Raw genomic sequence first — 19,293 nt, 5'->3', positions numbered from 1 at the left:
GAAATGGGTTATACCAAACCTAATGAGAAAAGAAGTGTTTAAATTTGGTTTAATTTCAATTAAAATTATTCTGGTTAAAAATATCACTCCCATAACTTTCTATTAAAATTTTATCTTTTCGAATGTGAACTCAAACATGCCTTGCAAGACACGAAATAGGAACAGAGCTGATGCATCCAGATACCCAAGACAGACACCAAAAATCCCAAACTGTGCAGATTAGCTCTGGACATTTCTTTCCTTTTTAACTGAATGACTATAAACAAAACAGACAAAGAGCTTTTAAAAATTACAGGAAGCATATTCTTAATCACTTACCCCTGGTTTATGTGAAAAGCTAACGTGGAATCCTGTAATATTGACTGATATCACTTTCTTTTTATTTTTTATTAGGATAAAGTATAAAAATGGTAAGATGGAGGAATAGGAAGCCTTAAGACTATTTCATTGGCTTTTAAATTGCAGATTGCTTAGTAAATCAACCTAATATATGTACCATGTTTATTGGTAAATTCTCTGGATTCATTAAAGCCCATAACAGAATATGGCCTTTTTTTCAGGGCTGTTTAATCTGTTTCCAAGCTGCACAGACCTCTTTCAATAGGTGTTAAAATAGTAGCTTCATTTAACAGGGAGATTTCATGAAGCTTTGAAGGTTTATCATTAAAAGGGACGCTGTCAATTTGAATTTTTTCAAGATGATCAATTGACAAAAAATCATTTGAATAATATTGAAGGGTTTCTTCTAATTCCTTGAAAACATCTAGAATTCTTCTCTCTTTTTTTTTTTCCCCCTCTGTGAGTATGTGGAATCATCATTTAGAAGACCAGAGATGGGATCACAATCTTCCAGGGGCAGGGCATAAACTGGGAAGTGGTGACACCCTGAAGCGTGGCAGCTTTGTACTTCAGTGTATGTGAGCCAGAGCACAAACCACCCGTGCTAAATAACCAGGCAAAAATAGAGCTAAAAGGGTCAGCTACACTGCATGGAAACTTTTTAGATGAGAAAGTGGCATTGAAGTTCTCAGGGTGCTTTTAATGGCTCGGTGAAATGTATTTTCTTTTCCCAGTAAAGTTACTAAACTGTAAATATTTTATCCAAGTGATTAAAGTTACTTTTTATTCTCTACAAATTAGGCACAGAATATTTAAATGTAAGTGAGAGAAGGAACACTAGGTATGATAACATTTGACAATGTGTTTCAAATTACAAGCAAAGCATGGGCATGCACATATGAATACAGCTGTGGTTTCTCTTCAGTATTAGGTAATGTTCTTTCAGAAAAAGAAAGAAGTGAAAGCTCCTGCTATTCTGTTCAAAGGAAGGGCATTTATATAGTTTATATAGCACTCTTTATACTGCTGTGTTATGGTATGTAATATATTGGAACTTCTCAGCCTGTGAGAGACCCCCAAAGGGTAGACATGTAGGTCTAAGAGATGAAAAAATCAAAGACATGATCTCCTGACAGAATTATATAACCTTCTCACACTGCCTGTGAACTTCATTGAATCCTGGAGGTGACAGAAAGCTGGCAAGCTCAGGAGAAGCAGCTGCTGGTGATGGCACGGCTGAGACACAGGAATTGTTCAGTGGGATCAGTGGCTGAACCTTCAACCAGCCCTGAGCACCCCCAGGACCCCTGCCCAGCCCATCAGCCTGCTGGGGAGGCTTTGGGAAGGAGAGGGTGGAAAATGGAAAGCAGGACACAAACAGCAAAGGCAGGAGCAGGACAGAGGCACGAGGAGCCCTCCTGGTAAAAGCCGCGCAGGAAATTGCAGAGCCCGTTGCTGTGTGTGGCTCCATCACACCCAAGTTCTGCTTTGAGGTGCAGACCTGAATTAATGCTGGGAAATTCTGTTCTATGCATAGTCTGGGACTGCCAGACTATTCCTGCCTTCCAGGGAATTTCCACCAGGGCCAGGGGTCTAGTTTCTCCAGGCACCTTTGGCGGTCTCAGCTATAATGGGCACATTCACATGCACCTCAGTTTTTATACCCTTTCCTCAAATGTTCTTTAAAATATCGCATGTAACAAATAAAATGTCAGCACACAGTATATGCCACATTTTGCCAAAGAAAGCAGCAGCATTAAAAGGGTACAAGTGAGTTTTACTAAACATGTTCTACTCATCCTCAAAAATACTTTAACAATTGAATTATTTCACAAATGGAGCTATTTCAGTGCAGTTGCATCATGAAAAATTACTTTGTCGGAATGGCAGAATAGGTTTCTGCGTGCTTTAAGTCTCCTAGGATTTATCTAATTTTCTCAGTTCACTAATAAAAATATATTTTACAGCTTTTAAATGCAAAACTTGGAAAACTCAAATGATCTGCAAAAGGCCAGACTGGATTCCTTCTGTCTCATGCATCCTGTTATTACTAAAGATGCTCCCAGTTAAACTAAAGGAGTTTTTCTCCTAGCCTTCATTTTGATAGTGCAGTTTTAGTATAGTACAGAATTTAAATGCACCGAGACTGCATAAATTTCATTGTTGATACTGTAAGTAATGCCAAAAGAGAATTCAGTTCACTCCATCATAAGTGGGAATAAAACCACTTTTTCCACTAAAGTAATCGTACATGAATGTGAATATACACAAGGGGCCCAATCCAGAAGTCTCTCCCAATAACTTGGAATCTGGATTTAGTCCAAAGAGCAGATCCGTTGAGCAAAACCAGTACATTTTACATCCGTGCTTTTAAGGCTGGAAGTGCCCTATAAAGGCGAAAGTCTTTGATGCTGTTGTTTAATTTAGGGTTAGATTTATTTCACAGAGCTCTACTCTGAAGGGAAAATAGTCTCATATATACAAATTGTTTGGTTTCATATAACAAAAAATGATACAAATCTCAGCTACTTGAATTTAGTATTCCTGCAGTGGTGACAGTGTTAACCAAGCCCTGTCCTTTCCCAGCAGCCCTGGCTAACCCAGGAGATCCCAGATGGCCCAAGCTGAGCAAATGTGACCCCCATCAGGTGTCAGTGGCTGCCACCATCCCCAGGAGCAGCTAAAAACATGTAGATGTGGTGCTCAGGGACATGGTTTAGTGGTGGGTTGGCAGCTCCAGGTTAATGGTTTGACTCAATGATCTTGAGGGTCTTTTCCAACGTAAACATTACATGATTCTGTTACACCAATTAGATTATAAGACTTGTACTTGGAGTCAAAGCATTCAAAGCAGGAGAGATGGTTAATTTTTATGTTCACCAGCAGAAAGCCAGATCCTCTTTGTTGTGTTATTCTGATGCATGCATTAATACTTCTTTTGTTTTCATTTTCACGTATTTCCTTTCATTATATAGCAGTTGGACTATAAATGTAGCTGGTAGTGAGATACAGTTTCCAAGTATGCAGAATCAGAGGAAGACACGCTGGCTTTTGTCCTGGTGCAAATTGGGAGCACTTCCAGCAGCTCCATTGGGATTACAGTATTGTAAAAATGAGACAGAATTACGGTTTTAATCTTCCTTCCTACCATGTCTTCATATCCTTGTCTCCACATCCAAATGCTCTTTCATTTTTGAGTACTTCTAAGTCAACAAAGATGCATTGTCATGGTGATAACTGTGGGATAACACTGTCATGAAAATAACTGAATTAACTGCTTGGAGTACAGTTCCTTATTTCATTATGTGACTGGGATATTGAGCCGTGTCATTTCTTTTCTCAGTGCACAACACGTAATAATTTACACAGCAGATTCTTTTGCTGTGAGATACATTGTTTTGTGGTGTGAATGAAGGGAAATAGTAAACCTAAGAATTTTATGCACAAAAATGAATAATCTATTCAGTTTGTTCACCTTCACCTCTAAGTGCCTCCATTTGCACTTGCATAAAATGTGATTTGCAAATCCAAATTTAGTATAGATTTAACACGTTACTACAACTACTGCTACTACTGGTTTTTATAAATTTATATAGTTTATTATTTTTAATGATTTTTTCTGGACTTGATCTCAGTATGCAGACCTTTGGCCATGTCCCTTCACATCTCAGATATTCTTTACAGGGTTTCATTGCATCCCCCCAGTAAAAAAAAAAAATACCTCTTTTGTATTTAGCTTTAGAAATACTCTGTTGAGAGAGATTTTATTTTTTTTTTAGAAATTTTTTCAAAGCTGATCTCACATACTCCACTAATTCCAGATGTTATTAGATGTCCTTGTCAGCAGACCTACGTGCTATCACATTTGTGACATCTCATTCTTTTTCTGGGCCCTTCTGTTTTCCCACCATCCCTCTCCATTCAGTTCTGTAGCTTAATGAGTTTCACAGAGATTATCTTGATTTTTATCTTAAAGGCCGAAAAAAAAATTCATGTCATTCTGCTTGGAACTCACACCACCTTTATGATTTATTTTATGAAATTGCATATCCTGCAGTAGGAATGGGAGCACAGACAGTTGGCCCACAGGAACTCCCAGTCACCCACAGCTGGATGAACTCCTGCTGTTCACTTTTGTCTTGCCTGTGGGCATCTTTTAACAGTTTTCAGTTCAAGAGCACTTTTACCTCTTGTTTAATTTTAATTTGTCTAGCAACGTAGTAATACCTTCAGGGAGTGTTAGTGCTGCAGTGAGAGCACACACGAGTTCTGTATATACATATATGGATGTGAGGATTTTCCTGTCATGTTACCCTGTCTCTCTGTCAAATTCCTCCCTTCTTTGGCAACCATATGAAAAATGCAGCAGCCAGAGGTGCCACACTGGGTGCCCTCTTCTTTAGGCAAGATGTTGAGGCTGCCAAGAGCCCAGGCCAGGGAAAACGGGCAGTTCTCCCAGGAAAACCTTTGGTTGATCGGGAAGAGGCTGTGTGCCCATCATTCTTTCCCAAAAGTTTTACTACAATCCAAACAAATTCAATCCTTCTAATGCATTTCTGTGTTTTCCACCACAGACTCCAGGCACCATTAGGAACTTATCTCTCTTCACCATTTGCAGTGGTGGTGACACGTTTTCAAACCAGACGATTTTCTATGTCAGAAATATCGAGACTTCCCATAAGCTGAATTTAGTAATCCCCATGTACTTTTAGCTTCCTGACTCCTTTTACTGTCTGCATTTCAATAAGGAGTCCCTAGTATCTGCTCATCACTCCTAATTACTTTTATTTTAGCCTATGTTCCTGGTTTCTGGGCCAAGAAGTTTAAAGAGCTATGATGTACTCCGATGAAGCATTTAATCAGGGCTGAGTAATCCTACAAAAAGCTTTTCAGGGCAGGGTGGAATACGGGAGGAACCATATTGTCTGCCCAGTTATTGTGTTTCCTGTTCTCAGGCCTGAAAGAGTTCCTGCAGGGACCAGAGGACCTGCCCATTGCTTGATGGGAAGAGTTCCCGAGTAAGTAGAGGATGTGTAAAGAGGGAGTGGTGGCAAAAAAACAACATAAAATCAGTGAAGTGGGGAAGATAAAAAGTACACACACTTTTCATCTCCTAAAGCCTTTGCCATCAGAAGGCAAAACTCCCTAGAAATGTTTGTGGCTATGGGTGAGGGGCAGAGGAAAGTTAGCCATTAATTCCTAAGAGGTGTTATCAGATGCATCAGGGTTTGGCTGTAAATTTGACTACATTGCTGTGGTGCACAGAGAAATGAGTGAGGAAATATCTGATTAAAGTGTACATTGCTGCTGAGGCAACTGAATGTTGCCATAGCAATTGAGATGAAATGTGCAAAGAAGTGAGATAATTAAATCTAACCCCTTTAGTAGTTTTGATAGTCAATGCGCTGCCAATAGGAAAAGTTATCTACAGTGTTAAAACATACTCCTCATGGAAGTACCCCTTGCTGGTATTTTGTTGCTCTCTTCCTAAATGCATTGCTTCAGGTAGCTATTTTGAATGTCCTCTTTAATAATCAAATACAGTTGTGACCTTGGCCAAAAGCCTTGGACTTTTGCTGACTTATTGGATCGTGGGAACCATGTGCACAAACTCTCCAGAAAGTTTTATTCCCCTTTCCTCCGAGTGCAGTAAAGTGAAGCCCAGGCTGTCACCTCAAAGCTTACAGTTCAATAATATCTAGAACGTGCTGCCCTCTTCAGGAGCCAGTGATTAGAAATGGGCAGTTTTGTTTGATGCTCCAGAAACCAGAGTGAGAATTCCAGAACAGGAATTACAGGGCTGCCTTTTTTTTTTTTTTTGACGTTTGTAATGTCAGTGCCAGAGGCACTGAAAATAATTGTGACCTGAACAGACAAATCTGATTTTTCAAAAAGGAAATCAAAAACTTGTTAGCATTTCTTTACACTTGAGATCTGGGTGGTCACCCCCCCACCCCCCCGATTATTTATTTCAGTCAGTGAAAGCAAATGCTATAGGAGAAGCCTTGACTCACTTCTTCTAAACTAATAATTCCATATTCTATATACCAGCAAATAACCTGTTATTAAAAATTATTTGTGTCCAAATAGAGTTCATATATTAGCTGTCACACTAAACTTATTTAACTTTCAGCAGCTCTGCTCATGTGAAACTACGTAAGGACTTAAACCATGGTTTAGTAGAACATTAAAACATATACTTAACTTTAAGCACAAACATTGCTGCAATGCCTTCAGGAGGATAATCCTGTGAAAGGATTGAACAACTTGTGTATCAGGCTGGTGGCTTGAATACCTGACTGATAGCTGGGGACAGGCCCACAATTTTCAGTTCATATCTTATGACATTGTAACGCACGGTGTAGGATCTTAATAATTAAGCAGGTAAGAACTAGAGGCAAAATCTTGGGGGTGAATATAATTCCCTTTGAAGTCAATGAGAGCTTTTGTTCATTTATGAAGTAGTGACATTTTATTGGTTTACAAATAGGTTTGGAAAATTAAAAAAAATCACAGCTTTGTGGCAGGGGGGACTCAAAAGCTGCGTGGAGGAAAGGCAACTATTACTTTGCTGAAATGAATGGATTTTTTTAGTAACAGTCCCAAACAGGCAGTTGATTAATGATTACCTCACTCCAACAGTATGTTTGCAAACTCAGAGTGCTGAGGAGTGAGGATCTCTGGGAAGGGCACAGAAGGCAGTGCTTTGTGAGAACTTGGCTCCACTGGGACAGACCTTCAAGGGGTTCCTTTTGAGCTCACGTGAAATGTTGTTTCTTTGGCTGAGAGGGACCCTGTTTTCCTGGAATTTCCAAATGAAAAAAGAGAAGTATTCTGTGCTCCATCTGACATGAGGCACCATGAAGAAGGTGCAGCCCATGAAGGATGGAGCACCAGCAGCTTTGAGCCACGGCTGTGGATGCTGAGATTCAGAGCTGACACAGGCCAGTGAATCCTCACGTAAAATAGAGCAGCCCTCAGGGACTGTTCTAATTTACACAAGCTTTATCCAGGCTCCCTATTTCTTGTGCTGTGCTGCAACCTAGATTAAGTCTGAATTTCTGCAGCACTGCACACTCTGGAAACTCCCTTTTTGCCCAAGGTAAACTCCTTGAACGGAAATAACTCCCCTACTATACTGGGGAATTCTCTATCTGGACAATCCCTTACCTGTAAATATTTACATTTTATCCAGTGGTATATGTGGGCATGGGGAGAACCTGGAATTGATCTTTCATTTGAGTTTTTAGTTTTCCTCTTTAAAGGTAATAACCCTACTTAGGTATCCACATTTTTTTCTAAGTGGTACGTGGCTGCATCTCTTGGTTATAGTAACCTTTTCTAAACATGATTTTTAATTGAATTCCTTATTTCTCTCCCTTGCATGTTTGCTTAGAGATGTAGTTTTCTCAAAGAGTGAAAACATTTAAGAATAACAAGTGTGTTTTAAGTGTTCAAGTGAGTTTTTTTAATACTAATACAAATTTCCTCACGAGTTAAGAAGAAAGCCTTTGCCGTGTCACTGATAATTGTCTCTTCTGATCACAACCCTTTATGTTCAGGTTTTCTCCCACTCCAGAGCAGAGTGACAGCAAGCCCATGGTCTTATTTTCAAAAATGCATTCAAATTGGATGCCAAGATCCTATGTCTGTATTTTGTGAACGCTGTGCAGATAAATTCCAGCTGGCATGCAGTTCTAAATACAGATATGAACAATAGCTGGTGCTTTTTTCTAATCCAGTACCTGCTAAGTACATGTAATATATATTCAGAACTGCATTAAACTATTGATCTATGATTTGAACATGTATTTTCATTTTTTGTTTTGATGCTGATGCATTGTTTGGCAGTTAGAATCCCTGCAGATAAGAATATAATAACTAATAACATTTTCTTTGCTTTCTAGGGTCTTTATGGCAGAATGATGAATTCCATCTTTTCCAGAATGGTAAGCAGAAAGCTTTTTCTGTTTCTGATAACAAAGAACAGAAGGTAAATTCTTGTAAGAAAGGATTGCCAAATTGCTTGAGAAACAACTGTACTGTACAATTTCATAATTATATGGCTTATACAACTGAAAATATTTGAATATTCAAATCCTGTAAGCTACCTAGAAAAGATTTGCAGAACATTATGCTAATTATTCAAAAGAAAATATGTGAGGATTTAACATCCTTGCTAGAAATGCTGCTGACCACAGAATGCTCAACTATTTATTTTTCTGAACAATTTATTATAACGTATGAATTCCCTTAAACAGAAATACATTGTTCTACCAGTGAAGAATATAAATATCTCTCTTCTTTAGGCTGAGAAAGGGTGAGTTCCATAGCGTGTGTTACTATTTGAACTGTATAAAATTGATCTCTATTTATGTTTCACTTGGGCTTTGCTGTATGTGTGAATGTAAAAATATGTAGTTTCCAAACGCAGACATCACTTCTGCATGCTATCAGGTTGTTTTAAAAAAGTGGTTTCATCTTTCATTCTCTTTTTTATGGCTGAAAAAGGCAATATTTATTTTGCCCCTCGATCATAACATCTTTACAATCAAATAAAAAGAAAAATTCATCATACTCTATGTGTAAAGGTCATCCTAAAATAACACTTCTGAGCAAACTGTACTGAATCTGATGAGTACATTGCTAAAGGAGAAATGTTTTCCAACAGGTCTTGGGCATTCACTCTACAAAAAATATCCTTTCCCACTACATAAAAATGTAGTCTGAAATCAACATAAAACCATCACGAAGTGAAACTACTGTTAAAGTGAAAAGAAATACTACTTGAAAAATATCCCATCAGAGCATGTATTCTGACCCAAAATGTGCTTCTTAGTGTTACACTCGAAAGACCTTCCATCTAATCCCAAAAGGAACTCAAGACTCTTGGAAAAAAAAAAAAAATTAATTAATAAACTTTAACTCATAAGAACTTAAAACAACAATAGATTTAAAATATGTGGGACTGATTTTTTGCTGTCTCTGGATAAAAGCGGTACCGAAATCGCCAGTGCCCAAGAAAACCAACAGCAAAACAGAGGGTTTGTGATGAACTCTAAGGATGATGACTTTATTTCTGATCAGCACGGAGGGTTAGTTGTCCTTTGAAACTTTTTTTTCCTAGGAGAGTCAAACCTGCAGGTGAGGCTGCGTTGACAGGCTGGGGTTTGACCTGGAGCTCAGCCCTCTGATAACGCAGCGAGCTCTGCTCTGGCACAGCTGTAATGTGCTTTTACCTGCTGCTAAGAGGGAAAAGAATGGGGTTATTTCAGAGGTATCATGCTTGCAGATCCTTCAGGGGCACATCCATGATTAAAGAGAGGGAAAAGTCATGTTGAACTAAGGGGGGGGTGGGGAGGGCAAGTAAGGGGGGGAGAAAAGAACAGTCTGAACAGGCACAAGGACTACATTTAACCACAGTTAACCTCCCTCATCCACAAACAGAAAAATGTTGGAGAAGAACTCAAGAGTCATTTTTAATCAAAAAGATTAACTAGGTGACAGTTAAGTATGTTTGGGATTAAAGCATCAAAGGGCCTGTCTCCTTTGTGTCTATTCCCCTCTTAGCAGTAGGTACTTGGCACAAGGACTGTGTGTAGGGTGCAGCCACAGACACACTTGCACTGCATCCACCCCTCTCTGCAATGTTCATTAGGCAATAATATTGTCAGAGGTAAGTGTTTACCACCAGCTCTACTCTACTTAAAACCATTTTAGCCTGAGGCTGATCTTGTGAAGAAGGCTTGGGGGAAGGGAAGAAGAGAGACCCAACATTTCATTTTTCATGAAAACGAATGTATTCAGCCACTATCCTGATCTGAGCTAATTTATAACTCTGAATTTGCATGTTAAGTGAAATCATAATTATTTTTATTTTGAGGCCAACTGTGTGATTTACACTATAAGAGAAGAAGATAGGGCAAAAGCTTGGACCATAAGGGATACTAAAACAGACAGTAATAGATTATTTTGGGTACAATTAATTTTTATATGTATAACCACGTGCACCTCAATTTTCCCTGACTTGCTCAGGAATACAGGGTTACTCCGTTGATTAAGGACTTCCATTATGTAAATATTAATTCAAATATAAATATATTTTTCAAGTTGAGTGTCTTTTGTTTAAGGAATGGGAAACTGAGCTTCCTCATATTACTCCCTTTCAACATTGCAAGGCTTTTTCTAATCCTAAAAACAAGATAAATATGACAGAATAAAATAAATTGTTGAGTATAATTAACATCACTTTAGGAAAATACACTTTCCTTCTCATTTTTAACTCTACCTCTGCTTAATGAACAAAGATTAAATGCACATTACTATGAACAGTCACAACACCTAGATTTTAATCTGAAAGTGGGCTTTTTTCTAGATATGTTAATAAATTATCTGTTACCTTGAATTATTCCTAAATATGCACCATTTAGTGGTAGCATTCCATTAAATATATGAATATTTTGTCATGAATTTTTAATTCCACAAGTTTTAATATGTGGAAAATCACGTTAGATAAACTGAGAACATAAAAGACCCACTAACACCCACGGAAGAGCCTCAGCTGAAAACTGAAGAAGACAAAAAAATACTTCTCACTTTCCTCTCAATTAAAACCCTGTGCAATTGTTCTTTGAGATTATTGATCTCTTTTGGGATTCTGAACTTACACAGAACTTTTTGGTTCATTTCACAGGAATAATATTCATCTTAATTAGCAAAAACAATTGATGGGCTTTTCTCCTTTCTACAAGAGGGAGTTCAGTCGGTGTGCTGATTACGATTTTATCCTGATAAATGAAAAGTTCTCGTCTCTCTGAACAGCAGCTGAATATGTTGGCTGTCTTCAGCCTTGTAGCTTCTTTGTTAGACATCACCTTGTTGAGACAGAATGACTTACTTGGTAAGTGGTTGACCCGATTTTTTGTCTGGCACCCTAACATTGCCAGGCATTATGCCAAGACAGATTCTGTAGCTATTTATGACTACACTCAAGGTTCAGCTATGCAAATCACAACTATTAGCCAAAAAAACAGAGCAGATTTGTTTTTCAAATTTTTCCGTAGCTCACAAGGTCAAGGCATTTGTTTTCACAATTTTAAAATATAGTTTTATAAGTAATGATCAGTAATGTTTAAAGAGATTGTCACCTCTAACATTTTAGCGAGACTGATTTAGACAGAACATAAACATTTTTCCTCATGTGCTACAAAATAATTGTATGGAGCACAGGAAGAAGAGGCATGAGCTGAAGTGAAAAAATGTGTCTCATTTTATCTGTGACCAGCTTATCCACACCATGCAGAAGGACACCAAAACAAGGATGAGCTGAGCTGTGACAGAACACCTCTGGAGAGTGCAGCCTTCCTGTGAGCCTGCCCTGCTGCAGCTGGGGAAGGGCAGAGATGGGCAAGGGGCAAAGGCCTGCTCTGTGCAGCCTGGGCACCCCAGCTCTGCTGACACCTCCTCCTGGGGCTGGAGTCACACCTGGACCCTGCACCAGGCCCCAGGCAGAATGTGGGCACAGCTATTTCTGCCAGATAAATCCATCCCAGCATCTTTCTGGTGGATTAGGGTTACAGGCACAGGGTGCAGTGCCCCTGCAGATCTGTTCTTGCATCACACACAGACGTGGTGGTTCATCTGCTGGATTCAGCTTGGAGATTTCAGTGTCCTCCCCCTCATTCCCATTTGTCCCATTTGACATTCAAGCCACACCGAGACTGAAAAGTAGAACTTGTGCCACTTCCAAAGGAGTTTTAGTGCTGCAGAAGTTCTTTGGGACACGTTTACCATTCGCCCTCTGTGCTGCCCAGTGTCAGTGCTGGTTTGAATCCTTTGGTACTCGCAGGCACAGGCTGTCCTGGTTGCTGCCATCCTGCAGATTAGCTGTTGTTTTGTCTCAGTTCTTCAAAGCAACAGTGAAAACATGTTTACAAAACTAGCAACGGGATGTGTTGTATAGTAAGGACTTGTGTCTACACAGAAAATTGAAATGTGATTTAAACACACATAAAAATGATTACTCATAAGCAGAATTTGAAAAGAGATTGTGTGCACAAGATGTTATGAGATGGAATTTAAAAAGACATATATCTCTACCACATCCTAATTTCCTGACAAACCTAATGAAAGTGTTAATAAAACTTATACAGGTATCAACAAACTTATCTATCAAAAATACACAATTACAAAATAATAATTCCATTCATCCAACACCTAAAGATTCTTCAACAATATAATACAAACAGGTAACAGATAATAAATAATATAGAATATAGAAAGATGGGTACAATGATAATATAGACTATATATAGTAGTCAGTATAGTAAATTGAGACATTTCCTCGTAGAGAAAAGGGAAGCAGATTTAGAAACAAGCAGGGCAGAGTCTGTTTCCTAGCACAAGTTTGGGCATGCTTTGGATCAGGTCTAAATTTTGTGACAGAATCTGAGGTGGGAGCACATGTTCCTTCACCAGACAAGCATCCTTCACATAACACCAAGCATGAACAAAGGCTGCTTAATTTATTGATTGTAACATAAAATAATTAACAAGGCTGAACCTTTGGTTCAGAGTATTTCCTTGTCTAAAATAATGGATTAACACAAAACCCTAAACCAGTCATTTGTAGCAGTTTGCCTTAGCAGCCAACAGTTTATAACTGTAAAACAAAAAGCATTTTTTAAAGATTCTATTGACTAAGAAAAATCCGAGTGTGAGTAAATAGTGGCTGAGCATTTTCATTTCTGAGATACTTTTTATTCCTCACCTGAGTTTTGGGGGTTGCAGTAAAATGACGTGTTCCAGCAGAAGGGAAAGAATTATGGGAGAAATTATGTGAGTGAGTGGAGAATAAAGCCAATTAAGATAAACTAATTGGTCAAAGTCAGATTTCTCTGTTTCAGTAACCATCCACTCAAAGCAGGGCCATTGGCCTTAGGGGGGTTTCTTCCCTTACAAACTACAGGACTGAGAGTGTAGGGCTTCCCTGAATCATCTGGAACAGTATTTATATATATAAAACCAGTGTATATAACATACTCCTAACAAGGTGTGAAAGAGGCTTCCAACAAAGTAGGGAAAATATTTTAAAGTGGGACAAAAAAAAAAAAAAAGGTTGAATTGGGAATATGTAGATTTTCCATCAGATTCATAGGATTTGTACAAAGAAGTAGAATTTGAGCCTTATTAATACAATACAAAGCCTTGGCATTTATTCATGGTTAAACTTCTGTGCTTTAGCCAATCCTTTTTTAAAGAGTCCCTTCTCCACCGACAGGCACAGAGCACTGTGTCAAGGTAAACACCAGCAACTCTGTCCACAGTCAAATCTAAATAATACTTAAGAAACTAAATCCGAGACATTAGCAATAAAAATACTTAGCATGTATTTCTTTCCTGGGAGCCTGCATGGAAATTGAATTCCACTGAGCTGCACTTACCCAGAGCAGAATTCAATTAAAAAAAAAAATCCGCTCGAGTTCCATGCTGTGAAAAGCCCTTGCAAATTTATTTCAGGGACTTTGGGTGTGGAGCCTGGACACAGTTTTATTTTATTTTTTTTAATGGAATCAGTCTTAATGTCTGAGGTTATTCTTTACTTGCCTCTGCTGAACAGTTTTCACATATAAGCCAACTGAGGACAACTGGTTATTAAAGAAGTCGGCAGGTGTCCTGTGCTCTGAAACATATTAAATAAGGAACTCAACGGGATCATGTTGACTGTGAGCTCCACAAAGAAATTAAATAATGAAGGCAGAGGCTCTTCAACCAAGACCAGTTCTGCATATGTAAAAAAATATCTTGTCACCAGGTGGAAAGTTCCACGCATTTTTACTGGAATCTCTGTTCTGGTACTTTCTGAAAACAGGCAGCCTGTAGATTTCAGACACTCAAACTTTGTGACCTGAGTCTTGTGCAATAGGGAGTGATGGGCATGGCAGGAACTGCAGAGTCCAAATCTGCCCCTCTCTGCACAGTCTCATTGCTCAACAGAAGAGCCATTGCACAATGGCCTTGTTATCACCCTACATTTTGTTGAATTGTCTCATCCATGCCAGTATTAATATGAAATACGCCAGTGAAATACAAAGAAAAGAGTAGAAAAGGGTCCGTTATATTTTTATTTAATATTTTTCCAGTGTATGAAGCCTTCCAGCCACAAAAACACTTTAAACACAGTTCCCTTTTGATTTAAATGTATTTTGGGGTAAGGTAACTTTAAATCACAATAAGGTTCAGAACCCATATAAAGACAGTTTTTAACTTCCCACTTACTCTGAGTGGCTGAGTAATTGCACCAGACAAATGTTTTTAGGGTGGGCTTTAATATAAGGAATCACAAAATTTATTAGGTGTTAATTTATTCAAAATTAACAATAATTGTTCAAAGAAAATTGACAATTAAGAACTCTAACTAAGCCTCTTTTTGAAGAAAAATTAAACTTGATTTAATTCTCTTTGGAAAAATAAAAGTTGACTTCAATAGAAGTAGGTCTGGGCAACTCAGAGTCAATTGGAAAATAAATTATCCTAAGTGCATCCAGACTCACTGAGCATCTTTAAGAAACAGAGTGTTCCTAATGAACCAAAGTCTTCTGACAGCTTAATATGGCTTTAAAATAACCAATATGAAAAAAATATTACAAAACCTTTGTTGACCAGGTGTTTTCCCTTTTTTATCAATACAATATATTCCTATAATGGCCATCCCATGCTCTGCCATTAAAATGTGAGTTTTCCTTTCAGGTGCTTTGCCTCAGACATATGGAATTCTCATCTGCAGTTTTTACCTCCAGCCTCCCAAGCTAATCACACAGGGCTTCCTGAACCACAGTTTGCTGCAAACACAATTCCACACTCTGGGCCTCAGTATGAATTTACCAGAAAAATTAAAAAACTCCTTCTCCAAAACTCACCACTAATTTCGATGCGAGATGACACGTTTCCCAATATTTGTGATTTCTAAGCTCATATTGTTGATAAGATTTAACAGGCATGAGTGTCTGTAGGACTGGGGATATGGTTTTGGTTCAGCACAGATTTTTGCTCACCTAGACCTGTGTGTTGGCAGAGAGGGGCCTTGGCTTATGTAAAGAGTGAAAAGTGAGCATGGAATTCTCATGTCCCAATGCCATCCATTCCTATAGTCCATATCCATACTCATTTTTTCAAGAAGGAAGCAAACAATTCTCAAATATTAATTCCTGCCTAGACACAACTTAAAGCTGTATTAGTTGTCAGCTTGATGCCTCATGTGCAGGTAATTGTGTGCTTAGGAGAAAAATGTCCCAGGAAGTTCAGATGAGACCACAAAAGGAGTCCAGTGATCTGCACTTCAGCCTCAGTGTGAGACAAAAAGTTTTCTCCTGCCGTTTTTTTTCATTCCAGTTGCCATTTTCAGATCCCCCAGGAAAATCCACAGTGATCCTCATCCTTCCTTGAAATGAGTGAAGCACAGATGGACACCTCTAAGTGCACTGGGAGAGTGAGTGACCAAATACACTGAGTGCATTCAACCACTTTTAAAACATCTCAGCCCTGTGTAGCATTTTGATCCCGTGCTTCAGTAAATGTATGATTAAATTTTTATTAAAAGGTAATGCTCCTGTTTTAATGACAGTTAATTATATGTAATTAAAATGAAAGGATTAATAACATTAAACATTTCATCAGAGGTAAAGATAAATATAAATACATACATTGTAGTAGGATTAAATATGAATATATAACATTGAGCCTATATTATCTTCAATGCATTATGTAAAATAGCAAATGAATAATACAATACATGAAATAATATTATATTCCAGGTACTACATAAAATAAAATTCCAGTTCATTACTTCTAAGTTGATAAAATCTGTTTGATTTTTGGGGTGCAATATGCAAAGAATAGTTGAGGTAGCCTTAAAAATTATTGTAAGTAGTCCCTATTATAACAGATGTGTACACTTCATTGCTAATTCACCTTTCCCTGTGAAAAGTGAATTACAGTGTTAAATGACCTACATTTTTGACCACAGACAGTCACAGATTAGAATTGGGAAACACCTCATTTCTAACTAACCTTGGATCCACACATCTTTATAGGCCTTATAGTCAGGTTTTCAGACTTTTTGAAGCAGGCCTTAAATATTCACACACAGGGTATTCTCACCTGCCACTTGCTCATATCTGGCATATCTAATTTCATTTTGCCTCTTTTTAAAAAAATTCATTGTTTAGTGTCACAACAACGTGGTCTCTGCCCTTGGGTACACCATGTTTTAAACGAGAACGTTCACTCCAGTTGTGATTTCTGCCACAAAACCCAGTGAATCTCTATCTCCAGATGTAAAATGTTAGGAATCCACTGAAACTCTGTCCTGTAAAATTTTGTGCATCAACATAGTATAATAAGCTGAGAAATGTGTTAGCTTTTTAAATAAATCTTTAAATTGTATAGTTTTACATCACAGAGATGTTTTGGACTCTGCAAACTCTAGGGAACTAGTATTTTTGTAACAAGATCTTAAAGCCCTCAGAAGAATTTTAAGGATTTTTATGAACCTCTCTCTGCATTTTTTAGCTAGATTTTGGCCTCGTTTCAGTGTAACTCCAGTACAACTCAATCAGTTTATTTTATAATTAAAAACAAGGAAATAGTAACAAAAATACATAATATATGGTACTCGTGTTTATAATAGAAACATCCATAAAGAAAGAAACATGTTCTAACTCTTCTCATTACCCCAAAGAGAATTGCATCTTTAATCACACAAAGCACAACGGCTTTCTAATTTTGTTTAAAGTGTTTCAGTACTTACAAAAACCAGATCAGGTTATTGTAAATCTAGAGCAAATTAGAATCATTGGCCTCTGCTCAGCTGTATTCAAGAATACTATGTAAATCATAAATTTAATGGCACACAGAGACACACATCTGTTTCTATTTTGTACAAGTTAATAATCTAAGTTTAGAGTATTTAAACATTACTTTCATTAACTGGAAAATTGTGAAAAATAGAGACTGCTGTAAGTCATGTGTTGCAGCATTAAGCTAAGGGAAATATAAAAACTGCAAGTCTACCCAGTAAAGGCTAATTTTGTGAGAGATATGTGCCATTGTCTGTTTAATGACCTTGCAGATCCTCTGTTTACTGGGAAAACTCACACAAACAGAGCTGCAGTGCTCAGGAGAATCTGCACCTGCACACGGGAGATTTCAGCTTATATTTTTAGTAGCAAATGCCTGTCACTACAAGGAATAGATGGTGCCTTAATTCCCTAAACTTATATAGATAATGACCTGATGACTTTTCCTATGGTTAGCATTCTATAATCCAAGTAAATAATCTGCAGATCAATATACGTATTGCAACTGATTTTAAAGATATTTTTGTCACTAGAACTGATAAAAATGCTGTGCTGCATAAATCAATTCCCAGTGTGTACTTATTTTTATAAAACTTACCTTGTGGTCTAGTGTATACTCTGTCTTATAAATTGCTTTATAACATAGTTGTTATGGAAAAGTTTATTAAGATATTAATACACCATCTCACACTGTATCACAAATGAGGCATCATGCCCAGTTTAGGTAAATTGTGATTCGTTGAAGAAACAAAGCAGTGTTTTCAATATTTTTGTTGTAAAGACAATAGCTTTTACCTACAAAAATTATGTCCAAAATGTAATTTCTTACAGAATTTTTTCTCTCCAAATAATTTACTTCTTAAAAGACACCCAATCTTTGGGAAGTCAGACGTCACTTATGTGCTCGTGCTAAAATTTGGCACGAGCACATTTTGCTTGTGCTAAAATTACCTGTGGTAGCAGATACTTTGCATTGAAGCTTAGGGTGCATAAAGCTGAATGGGATTTATGTAAATAACTGTATGAATATGTATCTCACCTTTCACCAGTGCTAATTTCAATGAGCTGTATTTGAGAGGGAATTATATTAATATATACAACCGATAGGGAATTTGCACATTAATTTCACTGTCAACAAAAATTCTAAAGAAAGCAAATTAAACTGACACAGCCATATAGAGAGGCAACAGGAAGAGAAAAAGGCAAAACTGGGCACCTATATGGTGCAATGCAAATTTGTGGTTTATTCTTCAGTAACATCCAGTGCTTGCATATGCAGGAAATTCTCCCATTCCTGTGTAAATGCATACCAAGCTATCACTTTGCTTTCTCAGTGTGTCATAAAAGTTTGTGCCTTGTCTTAATGGTATATTAAATGTAGTACTATGATTTACCAGATATAATGCAAAAAGATCACATTTTGATGCTGATTATTCAACAAAGAGCAGCCAGTGCTCGCAGTGAAGTGGAGAACAGCATCTTAATTAATTATTGAATACATTTTAGTATTTATAATTAGCAGTAGTACTGAGCAGTCAATCCATGTTCCTCAAAACAGGAGCACAGTACTAATATCATTCTTTGACTGCAGTGTTTTTAGAAGGGCGTAACCATACCTTCAATCAGATTCAAACACTGTTTGTCAAAAACATTGAGGTCTGTCAAAAGTAAATGATCATTTAATTAAAGAAAAAAAAGGTGGAATATCTTTGATCCCTATACTTTAGTGATATTAATTCCCCGTGCTGCAGGTGTTTGTAATATATAACAAATCATTACTGAAACAGAGGCTTTTACAGGCAGTTTTGGTGCAGGAAAATGACTGTTCTTTCCAGCTGCCAGGGTTACACCTGGAATACAAGCATGACAAAATGTGGACTAGATGTAAACCTGGAAACAAATGTGGGTCCCTCTCCACGCTCTGCTCGTGTCGGCTGAGCTGGATTGCAAAGCTGTGCTGCTGGACAGAGTTGATGGGGAGCTGGGAGAGACTGGGTTTGCTGCTGTGTCTGGGCTCCCTGACCAGTGATCCACCATCCATCCCTGGTATCTGCTCCAGAGGGAGCCAATCACGGAACCTCCACCATTCCAATGGCAA

The 19,293-nt window shown here is 37.9% G+C and overlaps 1 protein-coding gene across 1 annotated transcript in view; it reads left to right on the top strand.

Annotated features, from left to right (window-relative positions):
• The window catches only part of ADGRL2 (adhesion G protein-coupled receptor L2), a 373,303-nt gene that overhangs the window by 192,010 nt on the left and 162,000 nt on the right, over positions 1-19,293 (top strand). Inside the window, exon 3 of the mRNA XM_051795993.1 lies at positions 8,247-8,288. The gene's annotated coding sequence lies outside the window, so the exon portion shown is untranslated. The remainder of the gene's footprint in view (positions 1-8,246; positions 8,289-19,293) is intronic.

This window comes from Manacus candei, unplaced genomic scaffold (assembly GCF_025592945.1).
Source record: "Manacus candei isolate 608988 ecotype Guabito, Panama unplaced genomic scaffold, ASM2559294v1 h1tg000044l, whole genome shotgun sequence".
Taxonomy (NCBI): Eukaryota; Metazoa; Chordata; class Aves; order Passeriformes; family Pipridae; genus Manacus; species Manacus candei.
The sequence above is the reverse complement of the archived record's forward strand: the minus strand, read 5'-3'. Positions and strand labels throughout refer to the sequence as shown.